The sequence below is a fragment of the Protopterus annectens genome, chromosome 1.part2 (genome assembly GCF_019279795.1).
Source record: "Protopterus annectens isolate FY-2018-M chromosome 1.part2, PAN1.0, whole genome shotgun sequence".
Lineage (NCBI taxonomy): Eukaryota > Metazoa > Chordata > Ceratodontiformes > Protopteridae > Protopterus > Protopterus annectens.
This window is the reverse complement of record NC_056727.1, coordinates 903,464,564-903,486,712: the sequence shown is the minus strand read 5'-3', so window position 1 is coordinate 903,486,712 and position 22,149 is coordinate 903,464,564. Positions and strand designations below refer to the sequence as shown.

General features: G+C 43.4%; 1 protein-coding gene across 1 annotated transcript in view; it reads left to right on the top strand.

The window, feature by feature from the left end:
- The window catches only part of COQ8A (coenzyme Q8A), a 571,755-nt gene that overhangs the window by 398,843 nt on the left and 150,763 nt on the right, over positions 1-22,149 (top strand). The window lies entirely within an intron of this gene.

Here is a 22,149-nt window from a genome sequence, read left to right as displayed (position 1 = left end):
ATGGAGAGTTTTAGATCTTTCCTTCCCCACTAACATCACACATTTGATGCTTCCTTCCACCACATTTTGCTTCTCCTGCGAAATCATCAGTTTTCATGTTACTCCTTAAAACTGCTACATCTTTTGTGGGAAGTATGAGTGTGTGTGTGTGGTTGTGCAGTGTGCAAGCTCAGTCCAGCGACTTGCACCTTAAAAAAAAATCTGTTTTGGTTGTAGAAAGATTAAAGAAATGTGCATTAAGAACTCACTGAAGCTTATGTGTACTCAGTAGTTGGGGGTATGGGAGTATTGAACTGCAGTTGGAGAGCAAGCCTAGTCCCTGAGCTAACCATTTATTTCTTGACACTCACTCAATTTGGTTCTTGATACTGACTTTTATTGTGTAAACATTTTAAATCCCCATATTCAGTACCTAAAGCACTAGTCTGTATAGTGTTCATGGGACTGGCAAAATGTGAACTGGGGATTGCAGCAGCATGGTCTCTTCTGCCTGGGACTGATCCATGGTGTGGAGCACTGCCATAAGTGCCTGGGAATTCCACCTAGCCATCTATAACTGTAGGAGGGGAACCTCCTTAATATCTTGCTGCCCAGATGATATGGCGTGTTGAAAGTGCCAAAATCACATTTTGATTGGAGGATTCCATGCACAGCTTTGTCTTTGTAGAACCACCATCAAAAGGCCAAAAAAAACCCAGCTGTTAGTCGCACCTCCCTGCAAGTTCGTATATTTCAAAAAAACGCTCAATGTAATGACCTCTTTGGATGGAGGAGAAGCCATGCCAGTGGTTTTTCGAACGAACGGGTGCAACCCCGAACAGTTATTCCTTTTTGGAGTTTGTGAGGAAGAGAGAAGTGAAATATTGACTTGGACCCTTGGTGTTCTTTAGGACAAAACGTTTTTTCTGCCCATTTTGAGCAGCTGGAGAGATTGATGTCCTAAGAAATTAAGCCGTGATACCAGGAGGGTAAACGATTTTTCACATTTGGCTTTGTGCGTGTTATTTTATTTATTTATTTTTTTTTTAAATATATTTAGTACTTTAGTGTTTATATCATGCCACCTTGATCGTCCTGTTTAAGGATTTTATTTAGCCAGCCTTCACAGGCGCTGGTAGATGACCCTTTTTTGTCCCTCCCCTTTGCAACCTGCAGCTGATGGTCAGCTACTCCCATGGGCCACTCCTCATCTTCTATGTCTACCGAACCCAACGGACTCTAACCCATATGTAGGAATGGTGAGGAGTTTGAGACACCGTGGGTGAGCATCATGCTGCTGCTGAGTGCTTTTACTTAAGGACCCACCTCCCATGTGCTTCCATCCTGTTCCCAGGATAAGGCATGCAGTGGATTGCTGTGGTGCATTATCACACCTTGGCCCCCCACCACCACCACATCCCCAGCTTCTGCCAGGGGTCAACCTTTAGCAAGCATCTGGGCATGAACCCTCACCTACATAGATGCACCCATTTTCCCTGCTTACATCATCAAGCACACAAGCCACTGTCGCAGTTCTGATCATCTGGGCCATAGACAGCATTTCCTTCCTTTTCTCAACTGTTGGACATTAGCTGGTGTATGATTTCTTGAAAAAAAAAAGCAGGCCGTTAACCACTTTTGAGGTCCTTACAATTCCCCCATTTGGCCCCCCTTCTCTTTTTATCTCATCCCCCCCCCCAGAAAACATCCCTTTAGTTTGAGGAAGGTAGTACTCTGGTGCCATATGGTCTTGCCACTTCTGGTGGTGCAAGCTAAGTTACCCCAGTAGGATGAGCCTGCATAGCCAGTATTTGAATTGTCATTCTACACTGAAAGGTAATTTTCTGTTTGCTGAAGTTTGAAGACCCATCACCAAGGGACCATTGGGTTCTTGGTTTAGTCATGGTAGACCACTCCTTAGAAGGTTTAAACTTTCCTTCAGAGAGGGATGTGCTCAAAGACCAAGCCTTCTCCACAAAGCGCTTAAGCAAAAAGGTTTGAAATTCAGGCTGATTTATCAAGCTGTTTTTAAGGTAGTTTTTCCTAATGGAGTAGTTAACTTTTGTTAATGTTGGACTTGCAGTGGGCAAGATTTCACAGCATCTAATTTTAATAAAGTGTTATAGATTCCAGAGTTCCTGAAAGAGAAAAGAGAAGTATTATTCAGTGATTACCATTAGTGAATTATACAGAAGTTGAGATCATCAGCTTTAGGCTTTACTTGGAATATCATGATGATTCACAACTGTGTGACCATGCTTAATATGAGAAGGTAACATGGACAAAGTAGGGGGGAGGAGGGATGTAAAGTTACTTGCTTTGTAGTGTTTACAGATGTTCATCGTGTTACACTACTGCAGTCATTACAAGTGGGTTATCCTGCCGTCAGGCGGTTCCCCAGTCGGCCTGAGTTCCAAAGTCTTGGTCCGGCATCGGTTGCTGTCACCTCCTCCCTGACATCAGTGCAACAGGGGTATATAAGATGCAGCCAATGCCATTTTCTTCAGTCTTTCTTGCCGCGCGGTGCCCAAATCAAAATCAGTTCGCAAGTGCCGGTCGGCCGTCTCCTGAGATTTTCATTCTGAATCCAGAACCGAAGTCTTCTACAAAGCTAAGTACCCCATTGGGGAAACCTTTTCTTGCCTCAGACCGATGTCAGTAAAAGTTAATAACTGTATTTCTTGTGGGAAGCAAATACCTCATAAGGATTTCCATTCCTATTGTATCCCATGCCTAGGCTCAGACCACGACGTCACTGGTTGTCGGTTTTGTGCTAGGTTTAACAAGCGCACTACTAAACCTCGGTTTGATTTTGCCCGACATTATTTTGGTAGAAAATTCAATTATACCATGCCGTCGGAACTTCCGATGACTGGAATACACAAAAAGCGCAAAGACAAGGAATAGGCATCTGAGGCCTAAAACTGATGACTGAGCCTCTTCTAGGCCAGTTGCCGGTTCTCCGGTTTTCGAGGCGCCTTCGCAGCCCCTGACGACCACTTCTGTAGAATTACAGGCTGCCTCTGACTCCCACGTGGAGATGGCTGGGCCTTCGGACGCCCAAGTTATTCAGCCTACCGAGACTAACCTTTCAGAGGGATCTGGAGTAGCTGAACAACCCACAGCTTCAGAGGGTGTCTTCAGACCTGCTCAGTTAAGCATTAAACCCTCAGCTAAGTCTATTCCTCCTTTAAAAACAAAGAAACAAATACAGCATTCTCCAGGACAGGCCTCCATGCCTAAGAAACAAATGCTCAAAATGGCCGAAGACCGAATCACTCTGATCAGGGGGTCCCATCCCCCTCCTGATAAAAGGCCTAGACAGGATGCAGACTATGACTCATCCGACCAAGTGTCCATCTCTTCTGATTCATCCTCAGACCTAGGATATTCTTTACCCCTTATGAGGATTCTGATGCTGAGGAATCGATTCCATCAGCCTCACTGCCTGAGGACTACTCCTTTGGGGAAACCCTACATACCATGCGGGATCATTTCCACTGGGAAGGCCAGGATTACTCAGAATCCAAGAAAAGGCTCAGAGACTTCCTTTTATTCCCTCAACACAGACTCCTTGCTATTCTGCCAGTGTTAGATATTGTGGATGAAGTGTATACTGAATCCAGATTAAATCCTGATTCCTTAACTCCAGCCCCTGTTAAACCTGACAGATACTACAGAGTCCCTGACTCACATAAATTTCTGTATAAAAGCCCTGTAGCTGACCCTGAAACTATTTCTCAGGGACCCAAAGGAGTTAAGGCCTCATCAGCCAAGAATCCAGTCCCCTCTGACAGAGATTCCAGAGCACTAGACAGATGGGGAAAGAAAGTATATACGTCTGCAACTTTAGCAATGAGAGCCTTAAATTGCCAGTTTCACATGCTAAAATATCAGCAATTTTTATTGTTTCAGTTAAAACAGAAAATGCTTCCAGAATCAGATCCTCCTAATTTTAAAGAAATGCAGGATTTATTGCATGCAGCTGAACAAATGGGAAAGCATACTTTGCAATGTGGTTTTGATTCTCTAGAGGCCTCCTGCAGAGCAGCAGTTACAGGCTCTGTCATTAGAAGACATGCTTAAAAGAAAATACGTTACCAGATCATGTTAAAGCAAAATTATTGGATGCACCTTTGCAGCAGGATGTGTTATTTGGAGTTAAGGCAGAAGAGGTATTAAAGAAAATGGAGGATAAGGCAAAATCTATGCAAACGGTGAAGGATTTCTTACAGATTCAGCCTCCTAGATTTAGCAGAAACTGGCCAACTAAGAATTGGTCCTTTACATTTACAGGCAGACCTCAAAGGGGAAGATACAGACGTCCAAGAGGTAGAGGTCAAACACAAGGTCCTTATAGGCCTCGACAATGGGTTGCATCAGGCCAGAAAGATGGGGAAGACTGGCCCCAACCATATAAAAAGCAGCTCCAATGACTTCCCACTACAGCTGCCAAACAGATCCCTCTTGGCAGCCCCCTTGGGAGGAAGACTGGCACTCTTCTACCACAATTGGCAAATGATCACCAAAGACAAATGGGTTCTCAACATTGTATTTCAAGGTTACAGGTTCCACTTTCACACTCTGCCAAGGTTAAAAAGAATGCCAAATCTGCCACCAAATCAATGGGCAGAGGCTCAAGAACAAATTACAGCACTCATGGATATGAGAGCTATTCAAAAGGTACCGTCACAGGAGCAAGGACAAGGATTTTACTCAAGACTTTCTGGTACTCAGAAAGGACAAAGCCTGGAGGCCCATTCTGGAACTTTCATCTCTAAACGCTTACCTAGATGTTCTGAAATTCAAAATGTTGACATTACAGCAGCTTCTTCCCATGCTGGGCAAGAAAGCTTGACCCGTGACTTTGGACCTCAAAGAGGCATACCTGCATGTCCCTATCAGACAAAACTGCAGAAGATATCTCAGATTCATAGCTGGTTCAATGCACTACCAATTCTCTGCACTGCCCTTTGGCTTATCTACTGCGCCCAGGGTCTTCACAAAGTGCCTGGCACCAGTAATTGCATTTTGCAGACAGAAAGGAATTCAAATTTATCCGTACCTGGACGACTGCCTGATTCAAGCAGAGAGCAAGGACATTCTTCTAAAGCATCTGGCATTTGTAAAAAAGTTACTAAGTTGCCTGGGGTACACAGTAAACAAAAAGAAATCAAAACTAGTGCCCTCACGAGAGATTATATTCCTGGGTGCCAGCTTGAACACAACGGCCCAGATGGCTTATCTCACACCAGACAAGCAAAGACAACTGACTCAGTACTTTCAATTGATGGCAACAAAGACCCAACTCCCTGCAAGAAAAATTCTGCAGGCATTGGGTTACATGGCATCCTGCATACTACTAATTCCATATGCCAAACTACATATGAGGAAACTACAATGGTACCTAAAGAATGTATGGTCTCAACACTGTCAAAGTTTGGAAACCGTTATACCATGCCTTCAATAGGAGTTTCAATGGTGGGCTCAAGCTTGTCACCTCAACAAGGGACAGCCTTTTACACAACCCACAGTCAGGCAAACCCTGACAACAGATGCATCGGATTACGCCTGGGGGGCACACATGGCAGGCAAATGTATTCAGGGCACGTGGCCCACAGAACAAACGAATCTTCACATCAATCAAAAAGGGACGCTAGCTGTACAAAAGGTCCTTATAGCTTTCAAGGACCTGCTGCATCCAGGACAACTACTGATAAAGACAGACAACACCACAGTTATGTGGTACATAAACAAGCAAGGGGGCACTCACTCCTACCCCCTGTGCAGACAAGCCATGACCTTGTGGAACACAGCTATAAACTTTCAAGTTCATCTGTAAGCACAATTCCTGCCAGGAGAGAAAAACACACTGGCAGATGACTTGAGCAGAAACATCATGGATCCCCACGAATGGGAATTAAATCCACAAATATTCAGAATGATAATACAGAAATGGTGGAGCCCGGACATAGATCTGTTTGCATCCCCAATAAACTGCCAGCTACAAAAATTCTGCATCCCCAATAAACTGCCAGCTACAAAAATTCTGCACAAGGAGTTACCATCCACAAGCATGGAAAGTGATGCCCTCTCATTCAGCTGGGAGAACCTACAAGTATACGCTTTCCCACCACTACCTCTCCTGCCAAAGGTACTCATAAAAGCCAGACAAGAAGAGCCAAAGATGATCCTGATTGCACAAGACTGGCCACGCCAGCACTGGTACCCAATCTTAAGGTGCTTAGCACAAGAACCACCCTGGATTTTGCCACAAATCCCACATCTGCTGACTCAGCACAACAATCAAATACTACACAGCCAGCTAAAGACCTTAAACCTAGCTGCATGGAAGATTCCTTAGTCAAGCAAGCAATGCCTCTCTCCAAAGCTGTTATGGATGTCATTCTGGAGGCCAGAAGGCCAAGTACCAGAAAAGCCTATTCGGATAAATGGAAGAGATACTGTGCCTGGAACCAAGCTCACAGCCTTGACCCTCTTGTCCCAAACATCCCTCAGATACTACAATACTTAACTGAGATACTGGACAAAGGCCTGTCCTTCTCATCCATCAAGATCCACGCCGCTGCCATCTCTGCTCATTACAACACGGATCCATCAATTTTCTCTAATCCTCTGTTAAAACAGTACCTCAGAGGGGCTAAAAACATAAGACCACCCCGTAGAGCACCTACTCCAACTTGGGACCTCAATTTTGTTTTGGAAAAACTTAACTTTACCTCCTTTTGAGCCAGCTAACACAGCAGAATTAAAATATATCTCTTGGAAAACTGCTCTGCTCCTGGCAATAACATCAGCATGAAGAGTTTCAGAATTACAGGCACTAATGGCAGTGGAGCCTTTCCTCATTTTCCACCAGGACAGGGTGTCTTTAAGAACTAACCCTACGTTTATGCCAAAGGGGTGGTATCCAGTGTGGCTCTAAACCAAACTATTCACCTGCCAACTTTTTATCCTAAACCACAGAATAAAGGGGAGAGACTACTGCACTCTTTGGACATTCACAGGCAGTTACACTTCTACTTGGACAAAACCAAAGCTTTCAGAAAATCTGAGCAATTATTGGTAGCATATGCTGCAGGAGCACAGGGAAAAGCCATTTCAAAACAGACTATTTCAAAATGGATAGGACATTTGTATATGTTTCTGCTACACATACCATGGAAAACCTGTACCTAGCAGCATTAGATCTCACTCCACCAGGGCAACAGCCACTTCAACTGCCTACCTCAGGGGAGTACCTACCAAGGATATTTTGGAAGCAGCAACTTGAGTTCTGTACATACCTTCACCAAGCATTACCATCTGCCTCTATACTCTAAATCCAGAGCTGGCTTCACCACTGCAGTACTGCAGGGCCTTATAGCCACCCCTAATGCCTTATAGAACCAGCCACCCTACCTCAGCTTTGGGATTCTACCCAAGTGTAATGACTGCAGCAGTGTAACACGATGAACATAGTACAGTTTTGTACCTACCATAAATGTAGATGTTAGAGTGTATACACTGCTGCAGTCCAGGTTACCCTCCCTCCTTCCCCTCTTACTGGCTGGTACGTACCTATGTCTTCTACCCTTACTACCTATGGGGAGTATTTGCTGGTAGCTGTAAGTTGTTTTTTGCTTTTCTTATGTATGTTTTATTAGCAATTGGAATTGTCTACCTATTTGGAGGCACCTGACATCTGGGGCAAGAAAAACTGAAGAAAATGGCGTCGGCTGCATCTTGTATACCCCTGTCGCACTGACGTCAGGGAAGAGGCGACAGCAACTGACGCCGGACCAAGACTTTGGAACTCAGGCCGACTGGGGAACTGCCGGACGGCAGGATAACCCAAGTGTAATGACTGCAGCAGTGTATACACTCGAACATCTACATTTATGGTAGGTACAAAACTGTACTTTTTTAGTGCTGTATTAAGTAACATTGAATACTCAGTGTTACTGCAAATAATTAGAGTGGTATTTTGCAGTATTAAATGATCCATTCAAAGCGGATCACCTACTAGATTTTAGATAAGGTAAGTAAACTATTTGATGCGAGTAACATTATGGGAATCGGTTAATTTGTGTAAACTGCAAAATGCTTTGAGTAGAGCTTTGATGATAGATGGACAAGATTGTTATGAGCTTAGTTGTTCAGTATTGAGGTACCTTTGTACTGATGGAGTTAAAAGGGTTTCACAGCAGTGTTAATAAGGTATTATGGTTGTGGTAGATAGGAGAATGAGGTACTTAAATTGTGATGGTTGCTTGAATTGTTTGAAAGACACATTTTCTCAGTGTTTATTGCATGCTGTCACTGTCAGTGGATTGGGGACTGTTGGCTACATAGGAATGTGTAATATGTAGTGTTGTAACAAAGGAATATAATGGGATACTATAACTGCAAAATGAAATGACTTACTAGCATGTTTGTAAAATGGTTGATAACCCAGGGTACAGTCTAGATAGTCTGACCTTAAGATTTTGCTTACCAAGAGATAGAAGTCATATTCTGTATGAAAATATCTAGTAAGGAAGATAGTATATTTTTTATTTGTAACGTGTGAAAGCTTACTTCACAACTTGAATAGTTAGCATTTTGGGCTCACTAGTATCTCATGGGAGACTTCACTGGACGACTTGAGTGGGCCAGAGAGTGCATATCTTTCCATGGTACTGTTCCTTCCTTGGTAAAATGGGTTGAGTGACCTTAGAATGATTGTATTTATTGACTGGAGGAATGCATGGTGTTCTTCAGTGGATTTGTGATTTATGGTTTAACTTGTCATCCTTAGTAAGTCTTTCAAAGTATTTTGGGATAGTTTGGAAGATCACGTCAATCATGGTGTCTAGTGAATAAAATTTGCAAGTAAAATGTGATTTTTAAATTATGAGGATGCCATTAACAAAGGTGATTAAAACCATGGATAATTTAGTAGCGTGTAAAACCATGGATAATATAGTAGCATGCTTCCTAATGAATGTACAATTATTACCTAGTTTTGAGAGTGTTGTAGTGCACTAGGATAAATAGGTTCTGGTATAACACAATGAGTTTATGTAACTGAAATTAAATTCTACTATGCCCAAATAATTGCTCAATGCACAAAACCTACTGTTTTGGCCTACTGGCCTTTAATTGATACAAGTCCAAAAAGATATGTTCTAGACTTTCTATAAACTACCAATTTCTGGAAAGCCTGAAAACTGCTTAGGAGCCAGCTTGGGATTAATGCTACTGTTTTGCTTATGGAGAAAGAAGAAGCATAAGGATATTGATTTCTGATTGGCTCTGAGTGTGCAGTGTGTCCAGTGTGACTTTTGTGATTGGTCTGATGTTGAACCGTTGTACAGTATCGCCTTCTTGTGTTCACCTGTATGTGCTTCCTGAGCCTTTACCAGGATGAGGGTGTAACAAGCCTACCATCCCCTGCAACATCTGCAATAAGACTGCAGTTCACCAAAGAGCCTTTCACCTGCTTCTCAGGAACCAGCTTGGGATTAGTGCCACTTTTTTTGCATCTGTTGATTGATGAAGCAAAGAGATGGTGATTTATAACTGAGTGAAGCTGCAGTAAAACCAGCATTAGCAATACCCATTAAACATATCACCACTATTCATCATTCTTGGCAAACCTAATTTTCTTTTCCCAGAATACTGTCTGATTAGCTAGGGTCTAACATAATTTCATGGTCTGCTGCAGTACTCTTCCTCCCATACTAGAGTACTTCAACCATTCTTAGCCCTCCACTGTGCAGCAGCTTGTCTCAGCAGTCTGCTCTCACCCATTCTGCAAACAGTCTGCATTAGGTATTCTAAGGCAATATAACAACTACGTTATGCTTGCCAACTGTTCACTGTTTCCAGCAATTAATAGTACAGTCTGCAAGAGGAGGTAAACCTCTTCCATCAGCCAGTGTTTGTAAGCATTATGCATTCTCAACACCAGTTGCATCACAACACACCACTGAGCCCATAAAATATGCTGATGCTGTAAAAAAAAAAAAAAAAAAAAAATGTTGCCAAAGCTTCCTAGAACACACGCTAAAATATATTAACCTCCAATGCACAAGGTAACACCTACTCCTTCTCCACTCCCACGTTCATCTCCACACACACACCACCCAAGGGAGCAGATCTAAGCCCATAAGAGCCAGTAAATCTGCTTCTACAGAGGGACGTGTTTTAATCCTAGCCGACTCTGTAGTTAGGTATACAGTCACCACATTCATCAGACTGGACTAGAACATGGCGACTGTAAACCGCTTGTCCAGTACCAGGATCTGTAATGTCACAAGGACCTTAAGGTCCGTTAAACCAGATAAAAATGACTGTGACCTAGTGTATCCCGCAAAGAAGTGAACGTTCTGAGATGATCCACTTAAAAGACTTGTAGAGAGAAATGTGATGGAACTAACTGTGTACGTGTGAGAGATATGAAAACTCTGGGCTTTAGTATCTTTCCTTCAGAAAGAATGATGCCTAGATACCAAGACAAATAACTGGCTTTAACAATTGGCCAAGTAGTTGGTGTAATTTCTAAGGAGATCTAGTATGCATCAACCTGGAATTAGATGGTAGACAAAACGTCCTGTTTTGCCAGGGATGGCCTACACCTGTAATATCAGGGCTTCCACCTACTAGTTAAAGCCTTTGCCACGCCCTCATAGTGCCTTTGTAGGCATATTCTCCTTACTGGACATTCCTACATAGCAAACTCAAACCTAAATTTGTATGATAGTGGCACTGCTCAGTGTTAGCAGTGTAAACAGAAAGATGCCAACATTTAAGACCCTCCTGCAGCACAAACACATTTGTATTTGTGTAGTTACTTTAACATGATTTCATTGTGATGACAACTGTACCTGACATCCCTTCAGGCTCCTTGGTAATTGTGGTAGAGTATTTGTCCGCAAAAACTTCACCTCCTGTGAGATTGTTTATAAACCTAACTTTGAGATCCAAATCACTCTTAACACGTCCAACTATTATCGCCATCAGTGCCCCCCCCCCCCCAAAGATTATGGAAATTACCTTAATACCTTTGAAGGGTTAAATATCAAACCAAATACCTTTTTGCTAGGGGACTTCAGTAATCCAGGCATTGATTGGCTCACTTACACCACTAAAAATGGATGTGACCAGCTTTATGTAGACTTTACTGCACTGGAACTGCCTCTTACTGACCTAGCCCTCTGCCTGTACTCCACCACTCATCTCCTCATCTATGGTTAAATCTGACCACAAATCAGTCATCATCTCTGTCAAGCCCAGTGGTACCACCCCAGCGCAAAATTAATCCATCTTTAGGGACTTTCTCCAGGGCAAACCTAAGACCTACACACAATTCCCAACAGTCCTCTGAAAATAGACCCATCTGAGAGGACTGATAAAATCGCCTCCAGTATCTGTCTATACCTAAACAGCAGCATAGAAATGTTGGTACCCATCTGCCCCAAGTATAATGCTAAATTTAGGAACAAACTTTTTTGAAAGAAGGTCTTTATTAATAAACTGTGTAGTAAAAGAAGAAAATAAGGAAATTTTAAGAAATCCCCAATCTCTGTACCTCAAGACCACACTAAAACATTCCAGGAAGGAACTTAAAGAGCAATATTAAAAAATGTAAGGTAGACTATGACCTTATTAGATACCAAAGGAAATGGGTCTTTCATTGATCTTGTCAGGAAGTTAAGGAATAATGTTAATCAATCCACAGATCTCATACCTGATGTCACACATTCATCCAAAGGATGTAACCAGTAAATTATCAGATTTATTGCTGGCTTTACCATGACCTACTCACATTGTTACATTCACTGTCTCGAAAATTAATTTTTCCTTCAAATCCCATTGGAAGAAGTCTTGGTAGCCCATCAAAGGATAAATTAACATTTTTATGACACCAAATTACATACCAGGCTGTATTCTAATTCATGCCAAGTATGCGTTGTCCAGTCCACCTCAGCCTATCTGCACAGTTTGCACCTGATGCTTGGAGAACAGCCAGTGTGCAGCCTGTACAGAAGGATGGCCCTTCTACAGACCCAGGTAATTATAGATCCACCAGACTTGTCTGTTGTATATGCAAAGCAATGAAACATATAAAGTATGAAGTCATTTTTGCAGACAGTCAACCAAAATGATCTGGGTCCACTTTTGTGTGGCTTGGGGAAGGGAGGACCTGTCTTCTTAACCTATGTAATTTTTTTGAAAAGGTTACAAAAGCTGTAGGCAGTGGTCACTCCATGCATGCTGCTTATCTTGACATAGTCAGGGCTTCTGCCACTCTGTCCATGCTGATATTATTGAAAAATAAAATAGTCTTAATATAACCCCCTGGGTTGTCTGCTGGATTATAAATTTGTTCTCCACCAGATCCTAAGAAGTGAAAGCTTCTGATATTCTGTCTAAACGTAAAATTGTGCAACTAGTAGAATACCCAAGGGATCAGTGCTGGGCCTTTTCCTGTTTGACATTTTGCAGACATCCAAGGTAATACCCCTGAAGTGTGGTTCACAGTTTGTTGATGACTGTAAGTTTGTCACTGTTATCCACCCATCCACTGATACTAAACAGCTCTAATAAGGGCTTGAATATGCACCTACCTGGTTTATTGAAAATAGCTAAATGTGCATATGTTCTTATAGTAGCATCCAGCAAAAAGATGCTTCCACCCCAAATGTTATACTGGTACCTATTAAACCGGTATGGTTATAAGACACTTGGGTACTTATGTGGCCAACTGTCTATTTCAGTTGTCATGTTTCCACCACAGTAAAAAGAAAACAATCCTATTTGGCTCAGTTAATTTCCAAAGGAGTATCTTCAAGACCCCTTATCAGACCCATCATCAAATTCACCACCTCCTTTGGTGTATTGAAATCTAAGCATATCACTCAATTTGAAGCACCCCAACAATTTGTAAACAAAAAGTTAAAAGACCTTAAATCCATTAGCTATTCTGATAGATTTTTACAACTCTCACTCACTAGACTTCCAGCTCCTTTGATGTGACCTGTTTCGCTTTTCAAGCTATGAAATACCCAGTCCTGTTTGACTTCATATTTCTTCGCAAAACCAAACCTGCACACCAGGGACATAAGTGTGCAAAACAAATAAGACTTGTTAGGGTGAAGATTACATAACTCAGTGTATTCTTAGCCTATGGAGTACACTACAGGTCAAGGAAAGTCCTACTTTATCTGCCTCTAAGGCTAGTCATGATGATTGCATGGGTAGCCACAAATTTACACCAGGATTATGCATGGCTCTGTTTAATTTGGGAGGTATGCTTTGTTAAGGACTCTTAAAGGGTGGCAAGAGCTTTTAAGTGTGTTGTCTGAAAGGTATATATGGCCAGATATCTTATGGTCTAGGTGAACACTGGGCTACTATTGTTCCTGTGTTCTTAAGTAAATTATCCGAAGCCAGAAGAATTGTGATACCAGCTTGTGTTCAAGAATTACGTAATTAGCCTTGGATAAGACTTAGAGGGTTGGGCAAGGTTGCCCTGGTGTTGGTTACTGGTTGTTCAAAGGTGCAGATATGTTTATGGAGTTAAAGGGTTCTCCAGTAACACTTTTTCTTTGTCATTTTAGTAGTCTTGTATGTTCAGTAAATGGCAGCATATTGGACTTGTAGGAATGTGTAATGGATGGTGGTACATCAAGGTAATGTACTCATTTCCCTTGGCTATGAATTTAATACATTACTAGTATATATTTTTAAAAAATTGGCACTGTAGGAATGGCTCTAGCTATTAGTAATATGCTGTTAATTTGACGGCGAAAGTTCTTGTTTTTTTGCAGGTGTAGTACCACAGTAGAATAAATATTTAAGACATAATGTTGCAATTCTTAGAAATGATTGTAGCATTAACAGTAAGGTTGACATTTGCTATTTGCAATCCCACTATCAAAGAAGTTTAATATTTTTATAAATGTTGATACTGTATGTAAATTGGAGTTGTATTATTAGGAATGATTGGATAGAGATGAGAGAGAGTTATGTTACAATAAAACTGGCAAAGGTTTGTCAGTATGGTATTTTTTGCTTTGCTTTTTTTTTTCTGTAATATCAATATGGATCAATTCAAGGGAGATCTTTGCATTTGGATAATTGAAATTTTAGTTTAAGGTTTTAGTGTTAATGTTCTGTGTTTTCTGTTAATGGCGCAGCAGGCATGTATCTAGATGATATGCTGACAGTTTTTCTGAAACTTGAGTGCAAGTAAAATACTGAACTCATCCAGGAGGAAAATGAGTAAATGGTAAGAAAAAAAAATCAGTACATCTCATACCATGACTGAGCTGTGTGCCATGGTGCAAATTATATTGTGGAATTAAGGCCCGTGTCATTGTAGATGATGCTTATTGGAAAAGGGCATGCTGCTTGAGTTAGTGTGTCTGGCTGCCTTAATGGTCTACTGCTGGCTACCTTTTTTACTTTGGACAGTACTTAACATTACTATGCATACAGTATCCCTGTAATTACATTTAATACGTTGCACCTCCGAATTGTGCATCTGATAATTGTCTGTGACCCAGATTTCTCATTATCCCCACTCAACATGCCAAAAAACCTACTCCACTAAGTTAAGGAACTCCATTCATTTGAGGGCCATGGAGAAAATGTTGAAACAAATGATCTGAAGTAGGAAATTCATTTGTCTGCAACCTGCGGGTTATGGATCCGATATCGGATCCGAACCGGCATGGTTTTACCAGCTATGGATCCGAGCTCCTAGCTCCTCCCCTCACCCATAATGCCCTGCTCTCCCTACATGACCTCAGATCTAGTTTGCCGTGCTGGTAACCAGGTCCTTGGATTCTGAGCTCTTCAGCTAAGTGATATTTCTAGTTAAAGAAAGCGTTTTATTCAATAGTTATTTAGTTTTTTGAGTGATTGTGTTAGGTTCCCGAGGAAGCCCCTTGCAAGCATATGTGTAAAAGGAGGCACATAGACTCCCCCGAGTCTTTAACTGAAGACACGGATTTGGAGGAAGGGGAAGGCTCCCCAAGATCACCCCCCGAGGATGTCTCCTTTGGAGACATCATGGAAATGCTTCGCATAAGGGGGGATGGTCTGCCCCAAAGTCTTCCTCGGACGAGTCCGTGTTTTTGGAGGCATTCGAAGCGGGCCCGTCTACCTCTTGGGTGTCCCCTCCTGCCGACCCCCTGGTGGACCTCATTACCACCAGGGCGTGGAAGGAACCGGACACCGTGGAGCCAATCCCCAAAAGGCCAGACCGAATCCTTAGCCCCCCTGTAGACCGTGCCCACTGGAGTAAGGGGCCCCCGGTAGATGCCATGTTGATGGCAGCAGCCACCAAGAGGGAACTCGCTCAGGAGAGTCCCTCAGTCCACCCTCAGAGCAAGGAGTCTCGGATGATGGACCGCTTGGGGAAGTGAATGTTTAGTTCTGCGACCTTCTCAGTGAGGGCGCTCAACTACTTGGCACATGTGATCAGGATGCAGCGCGATCTTCTTAAAGAATACGCTGCATCCCCCCCTGAGTCCATGTCGGAAGAGGACAAACTCTTGCACTCTACCCGTATGGCCACTCTTCGATCCGTTACAAATACCTCTATGCGGTTGCTGTCCCATGCTACTGAGGGAGCCGCTAGAGCTGCAGGAGTAGGCCTAGTCGCAAGACGCCAGGCCTGGCTCCGCCACTGTGATTTCACAGAGCCCTTCAAGGCGTCCTTCGCGAACGCCCCCTTCGATGGTTCTGCCCTTTTTGGCAAGACGGTTCGTGACACCTTGACCCAGAGCGAAAAGGACGGGAAGACGCTGTCTGCCGTCGGAATCCGCTTCTCTGTGCCCCAGAGGCCCTACTCTAGGAACCAAAAGGGCCAGAAGAAGATGTGGTTCCGGAAGTCGCAGCAATCCCAACCCGCTCCGGACAACCAGTCCTTCTGTGGCAGAGGAGGACAGGGAGGACGCCGCCTCAAAGGCAGAGGGGCTCCCAGGAACTTCGGGTCCAGAGAACCTTTCTCTGAACGGCCCGCGCAGCAGCCCTGAAGGGTTGCCCGACTGCTCCACTCTGGAGGCAGTCGGGGGATGTTTTTCGGAGCACCTAGCGGCATGGGAGTCCATAACATCAGACCGCTGGGTCCTCCGCATTATATCCAAAGGATACAAGATTCCTTTTCGTCACCTTCTAAAATTAAAATCCCTCCCCGACGTTCCACCCGGTCAGCGGGAGGCCGCTTCGGCAGAAATTGGCCATCTGCTGGGGAAAAGAGCCATCCAGCCCGTCCCCCCAGACCAGATCTGATCAGGGTTCTACTCCAGGTTCTTTTTAGTGCCAAAGAATATGGGGGACCTAAGACCAATTTTAGACCTGTCCCTATTAAACCTGGCAGTTCCCAAAGAGAAGTTCCGGATGTTCACCCTACAATCTATCCTTCCCCTTTTGGGAAAGAACCACTGGATGTGCTCTATAGACCTCAAGGATGCGACTACGACATACTAATGGACAGACGTTCCAGGAGGTTTCTTCGCTTCCGGCTGGGAGCCAGTCACTACCAGTTCAGGGTCCTTCCCTTTGGTCTCACCACAGCCCCCAGGGTGTTCACCAAAGTATTAGCAGTGGTTGCGGCCCACCTGAGGCTTCAGGGGGTGCAGGTCTTCCCATACCTGGACGACTGGCTCCTTACCGCCCCTACAAGGCATCTACTATCATTAGCGCGAGACTCCTTTCTTCATCTAGCTCCCCGATTGGGCATCACGATAAATGTAGCAAAATCCAACCTGGCCCCTACTCAGTTGATAGATTTTATAGGTGCCAGGTTAGACACCAGGGAGTTAAGAGCCTTCCTCACAACCGACAGAGTTCAGAGTTTGCGACTCCAGGTGCGGGCCATCCTACACTCCAGCTCTGTTCCGGCGGAATTGGTCCTGTGGGCTCTAGGGTCCATGGCAGCAGCAATATCTCTTCTTCCTCTCGCCAGATTCAACATGCGGGTCCTTCAGTGGACACTTCAGGTTCAGTGGTCTTACCTCGCTCTACCTCTGCATCATCCCATTGCGATCAGCAAGGCTTGCAAGCGGTCCCTCTTGTGGTGGCTCCACTCACAGGATCTCCATGGAGGCCGCCCTTTTTGTGCTTCTCCCCCTCTCGCCACGGTGACCACGGACGCCTCCCGCCTCGGGTGGGGGGGGGCATATTGCAGGCAGGACAGTCCAAGGCACGTGGAACGACTCAGAGACCTCCCTGCATATCAGTGTTCTAGAGATGAGAGCAGTGCTCTTGGCGTTGCGAGCACTTCAGGCCTTTCTTCCCCTGGGAACAATTGCGATTCAGTCAGACAACACGTCGGTGGTCTGGTACTTCAACAAACAGGGGGGGACCAGGTCTTATCCCTTATGTCGAGAAGCCATGAGAGTGTGGGAATGGGTGATCTCCACCAACCGCTTTCTCATTGCAACGCATATTCCGGGTCAGTCCAACATCCTGGCGGACAAACTCAGTCGCACCATTCTCTCCCCGTATGAGTGGTCTCTCAATGCTCAAGTAGCGAAACGTATCTTCGCACGGTGGGGAACTCCTTGTTGCGATCTTTTTGCGTCTCCCTTAAACACCAAGTGCGACAGTTTTTTCACTCTAATCCCTCCTCCAGGGGATTCCCCGAGAGACGCTCTGGTGCATGCTTGGTCTCCCGGTCTTCTTTATGCTTACCCCCCTTTGCCCCTGATGCTCCAAGTTCTTCAGAAAGCCTCTCGGTCGGGGTGCAGAATGATCCTCATTGCCCCATTATGGCCTCAACAGATCTGGTTCCCTTTCCTAAGGTCTCACTCGGTGAATCCACCTTGGATTCTAGATCCCATTCCGGATATGATTTCGCATCCATCGAACCTACCAACTCCGAATCTGGGCAACCTGAAGCTAACGGCTTGGCTGCTCCAGTTCCACTCCTAATTAGAACTCCCGGTATCTCGTCTCCCGTTAAGGCCATCTTGGTAGCGGCTCATAAGCCATCTACCAGGAAAGTTTACCGCAGTAAATGGAAACGATTTTCCATTTGGGCGGAGCGGCAAGGTCTAGATCCCTTCACGGTTCACCTTCCTCTGGTGCTAGACTTCCTCACCACTCTTTTTAATGATGGTGCCAGTAGTTCCACGGTCAAAGTCTAGCTTTCGGCCATTTCTCACTATCATGTTGGTCATGACTGTGGACCACTTATGTCTGCCAAATTGTGTAAAGTCTTCCTTAAAAGCACCTTTCTCCTTAGGCCCCCTGTTAAGCAAGCGGTTCCTCCTTGGGATCTGTCCTTGGTTCTTCAGGCCTTGACCGCTCCCCCATTCGAACCTGCGGCCACAGTAGATCTTAAATTCTTATCCCTTAAGACTGCTTTCTTAGTGGCCATTACTTCGGCCAAAAGAGTTTCGGAACTTCAAGCCTTATCTTCAAAGCCTCCTTACTTGATCTTCCATCCGGACCGCGTATACCTCAGGACCAATCCCTCCTTTCTTCCTAAGGTGGCCTCAGAAACAAATATTAATCAGTCCATTAACCTCCCTGTTTTCTTTCCTAAATATCAAAACAAGGGTGAATACAAGCTGCATTCCTTGGATGTTCACAGGCAGCTTCGTTTTTATCTTAACAGGACAGCTGGTCATAGGCAATCCGACCAGTTGTTCATTTCCTTTGCCAAATTCAATCTGGGTAAGCCAATTTCCAAAGTATCCTTGTCTTGCTGGATTTCACAGTGTATTCTTCTAGCTTATCAAGCCTCTGGGAGGCTCGCACCGGAGGGAGTCCGTGCCCATTCAACTCGGTCAGTTTCTACCTCAGCGGCCTTTAAGGCTAGGATTCATCTGGATGACATTTGTTCAGCAGCCACTTGGGCTTCATCCCATACCTTTATTTCTCATTTCAAGCTGGATATCACATCTAGAGGTAGAGCATCCTTTGGCTCCGCGGTGCTCCAGAATATCCTTCCATGACGGCCGCCCAAGATTCAGGTAGCTGGGGACTCTGTCCCACTGGTTGCAGACAAATGAATCTCCTACTTCAGATTTAGAAGTTATGTACTCACCATAACGTTCCATCTGAGTAGGTGGATTCATTTGTCTGCAACCATCCCACCCTCCTATCCCCCTGGCCTTGTCAGTTTCCTGCATATTATATGTTACCCTTTCCAGGGTATTTTGATTCAGGGCAAACTTGATCTGAGGTCATGTAGGGAGAGCAGGGCATTATGGGTGAGGGGAGGGGCTAGGAGCTCGGATCCATAGCTGGTAAAACCATGCCGGTTCAGATCAGATATCGGATCCATAACCCACAGGTTGCAGACAAATGAATCCACCTACTCAGATGGAACGTTATGGTGAGTACATAACTTCTAATTATTGCAAGAGCTGTCTGTCAGAGAATTGCATCTGAAAACAGGCTTAAAAAGATCTGCATCTTCAGGTGCATTTTATTTGATTGATGCACATTTTAGTTTACCCCTTCTCCCAAACTTTAAGTAGGGAGAAAGTGTTCTTGTCTCCTTAGTGCCTTCTTTAGGATGCTGGCTTGGCTGTCCCTTTGGGAGAAAAGCACCAAGCAGAGACTGACCTAACTTTGTCTCTGGTGCTGCTGCTTTTACAGTCTCAGAACTTAAATGCTACCTACTGAGATCTAAAACTAGCTGTTGTGTATAAACTGGGTGGAATGTACTTGTGTGAGTTAGATCTTTGTGCATTTATATAGCAGATGAAATCTCTAATCATTAAAGTTACTGTATAATTTTTATCACTATAGTGAAAGAAATAACCAGCTGTCCTGTTAATGGAGCTTGTCAAAGGTCTGGGATATTGTCCATTTGCAGTCTTGACCTAAACAGAAATGGGACTGAGGTCAACATGCTGGAATAGCGACACACGTTTATATGCTCCAAAACGTGTATGTTACTGGTATTGGTACTCAGGAAAAGTTAGCCTAGCCTTATATGTATATGAAGATATTTTGTTTTAGAGAAATCCAGGAAAGGACAGTTTTGAGGAACATCTTGAGACCATTTTAGGTCTTCTCTGGATATAAAATTAAGGGCTATAGTAAACTACATGCCCACAAGTGAATTGGTTCGGCATCATTCATATTATGGGATGTGACAAGATGAAGTGTTATGGCAGGTAACGCTATGTGGAAAGAGACTAAAAACTGAGAAGCTAGAAGTATTTGATTATAGATAGTGGATAGCAACATATACAAGCAGTGAAAATGTTTAGTCATTTTAATTTTATATACAGGACAGGCATATTTTTGTCAACCAGAGAAGTTGTAGGTGGTAACTGATGGAGATGAAGGCACTTATTTGGGAGGAGAAATGGGCAAACTTTAGTGGGATAAGTTGATTCTCTCCAAAGAACAAGGTGGTTTAGAATTATATGATTTGAAGGGATACTTTAGAGCTATGTGTAGGTAAGGCTGAAGTGTGTAACACAAGCAGAATGTTCCAACTCGAAGTGGAACGGGATGATGATGAAATAGGGGAAGTTCAAGAAATAAGAAAACAGTAGGGTTTTGGTTGTGGGTCTTCAAGGAAAATAATACAGAACATTATAGTCGTAAAGTAGCAGAAAGTATTCTAAGAACTAAGCCAACACAGGAAAGGAGATTTTACCAATAGAACGAATATGTGTATGAAAACAAATTGATTATGCATTTACAATCTGATACATATTTGAGATCCAGTCTTAATGAAGTGCATGTAGCCTATACGAAAATCCGGGGAGTGTTGGATGATCTCTTTCTAGAGGGTAGTATTGATTGTAACACCTTTCACTATTTGTCCATGCCAGCACCAAAGGTTCCTACCATTTTTGGCACACCCAAAATTCACAAAAATCTAATTGATCCCCCTTTAAGGCTCATAGTGGACGGACGGGGTTCTATTACTTATGCTTGTGCCAAGTATATTGATGGTATCCTAAAACCATACATCCAGGGGGAACCTCAGATCTGTAAAGATTCCTGTGATTTTTTGGAGAATTTTAATAAAATTGAATACCATTCGGATGTGATCTTTCTGGTGGTAGATGTTAAAGATCTTTATACAGTTATACCTCACCAATTAGGTATTGACTGGACAAGAAATTTCATGCTAGCTAAAAAAGCCACCAATATACAGATGTACCTAGTGGAAACTCTACTAGACGTAGTGTTATCAAACAACTTTCTGGTTTTTAAAGACCAGTTTTTTCTCCAAAATATAGGAATTGCCATGGGGTCACCCTGTGGGTGTAGTTTTGCTAATAGCGTTATGGCGTTTTGGGAACGTAACTGGCTGTTCAATAGTGAACTGTACCAACAACATGTCACTTGGTATACCAGATACCAAGATGACATGTGTTTTATCTGGAAGGGCCCGCAAAATCTTATCCCTGAGTTTATTGACAATATTTATGGAATGACTGACTTTCTAGAATTTACGTATTCCATAGGAGTTGATGAAATGAACTTTTTGGATGTTAAAATCTGTAAGGACAAAACTAATAATAAATTTAAGTCTTTAATTTACAGAAAGCCAACCCATTCAAATAGTTATCGTTGTCACCCCTTCCATCAAAAAAGGAGTGTAGTGAAGGGGCAATTTGTCAGGGCTGCCAGAATGATCTCAGATGATACTGATTTCATTGAGGAATGTGACAATATCAGTAGAATGTTTCGGAGTAGAGGGTATCCTGACAGTCTTATTGTGGGGACATTGCAGGAAGTTCAGGGCAAAAGGACCACTAGGCATTTTATGCCTTTGTTGGGTGGAGGTTTGATGAGTAGAGCTAATAATGACATCATGAATATGGATTCCTCTGTTCACCCTAGAATTAACTTTTTGTTCACATATAGTGTGGACTTTAAATTTATAAGGGAAGTAGTGGCTAAGAATTGGAGCATTATACTAGAAGATAGAGCTCTAGTTAAGGTTTTGGGTACATTTCCAAAATACACATATCGAAGGGGTATTAACCTCAAAAACCTTGTTGAAATGGTCGTAGATAAACCAAAAGATAAAATAAAGGGTATCTTGAAAATGTGGTATGTGCCCACAATGTAAATTTATTCACAATGATAAGAAAGTGTACATTAACAGGAAAAATTATTTTATCGAGGGTAATTACAACTGTGATACACAGGGAGTAATATATGTAGCTTTTTGTGAGAAATGTCCTT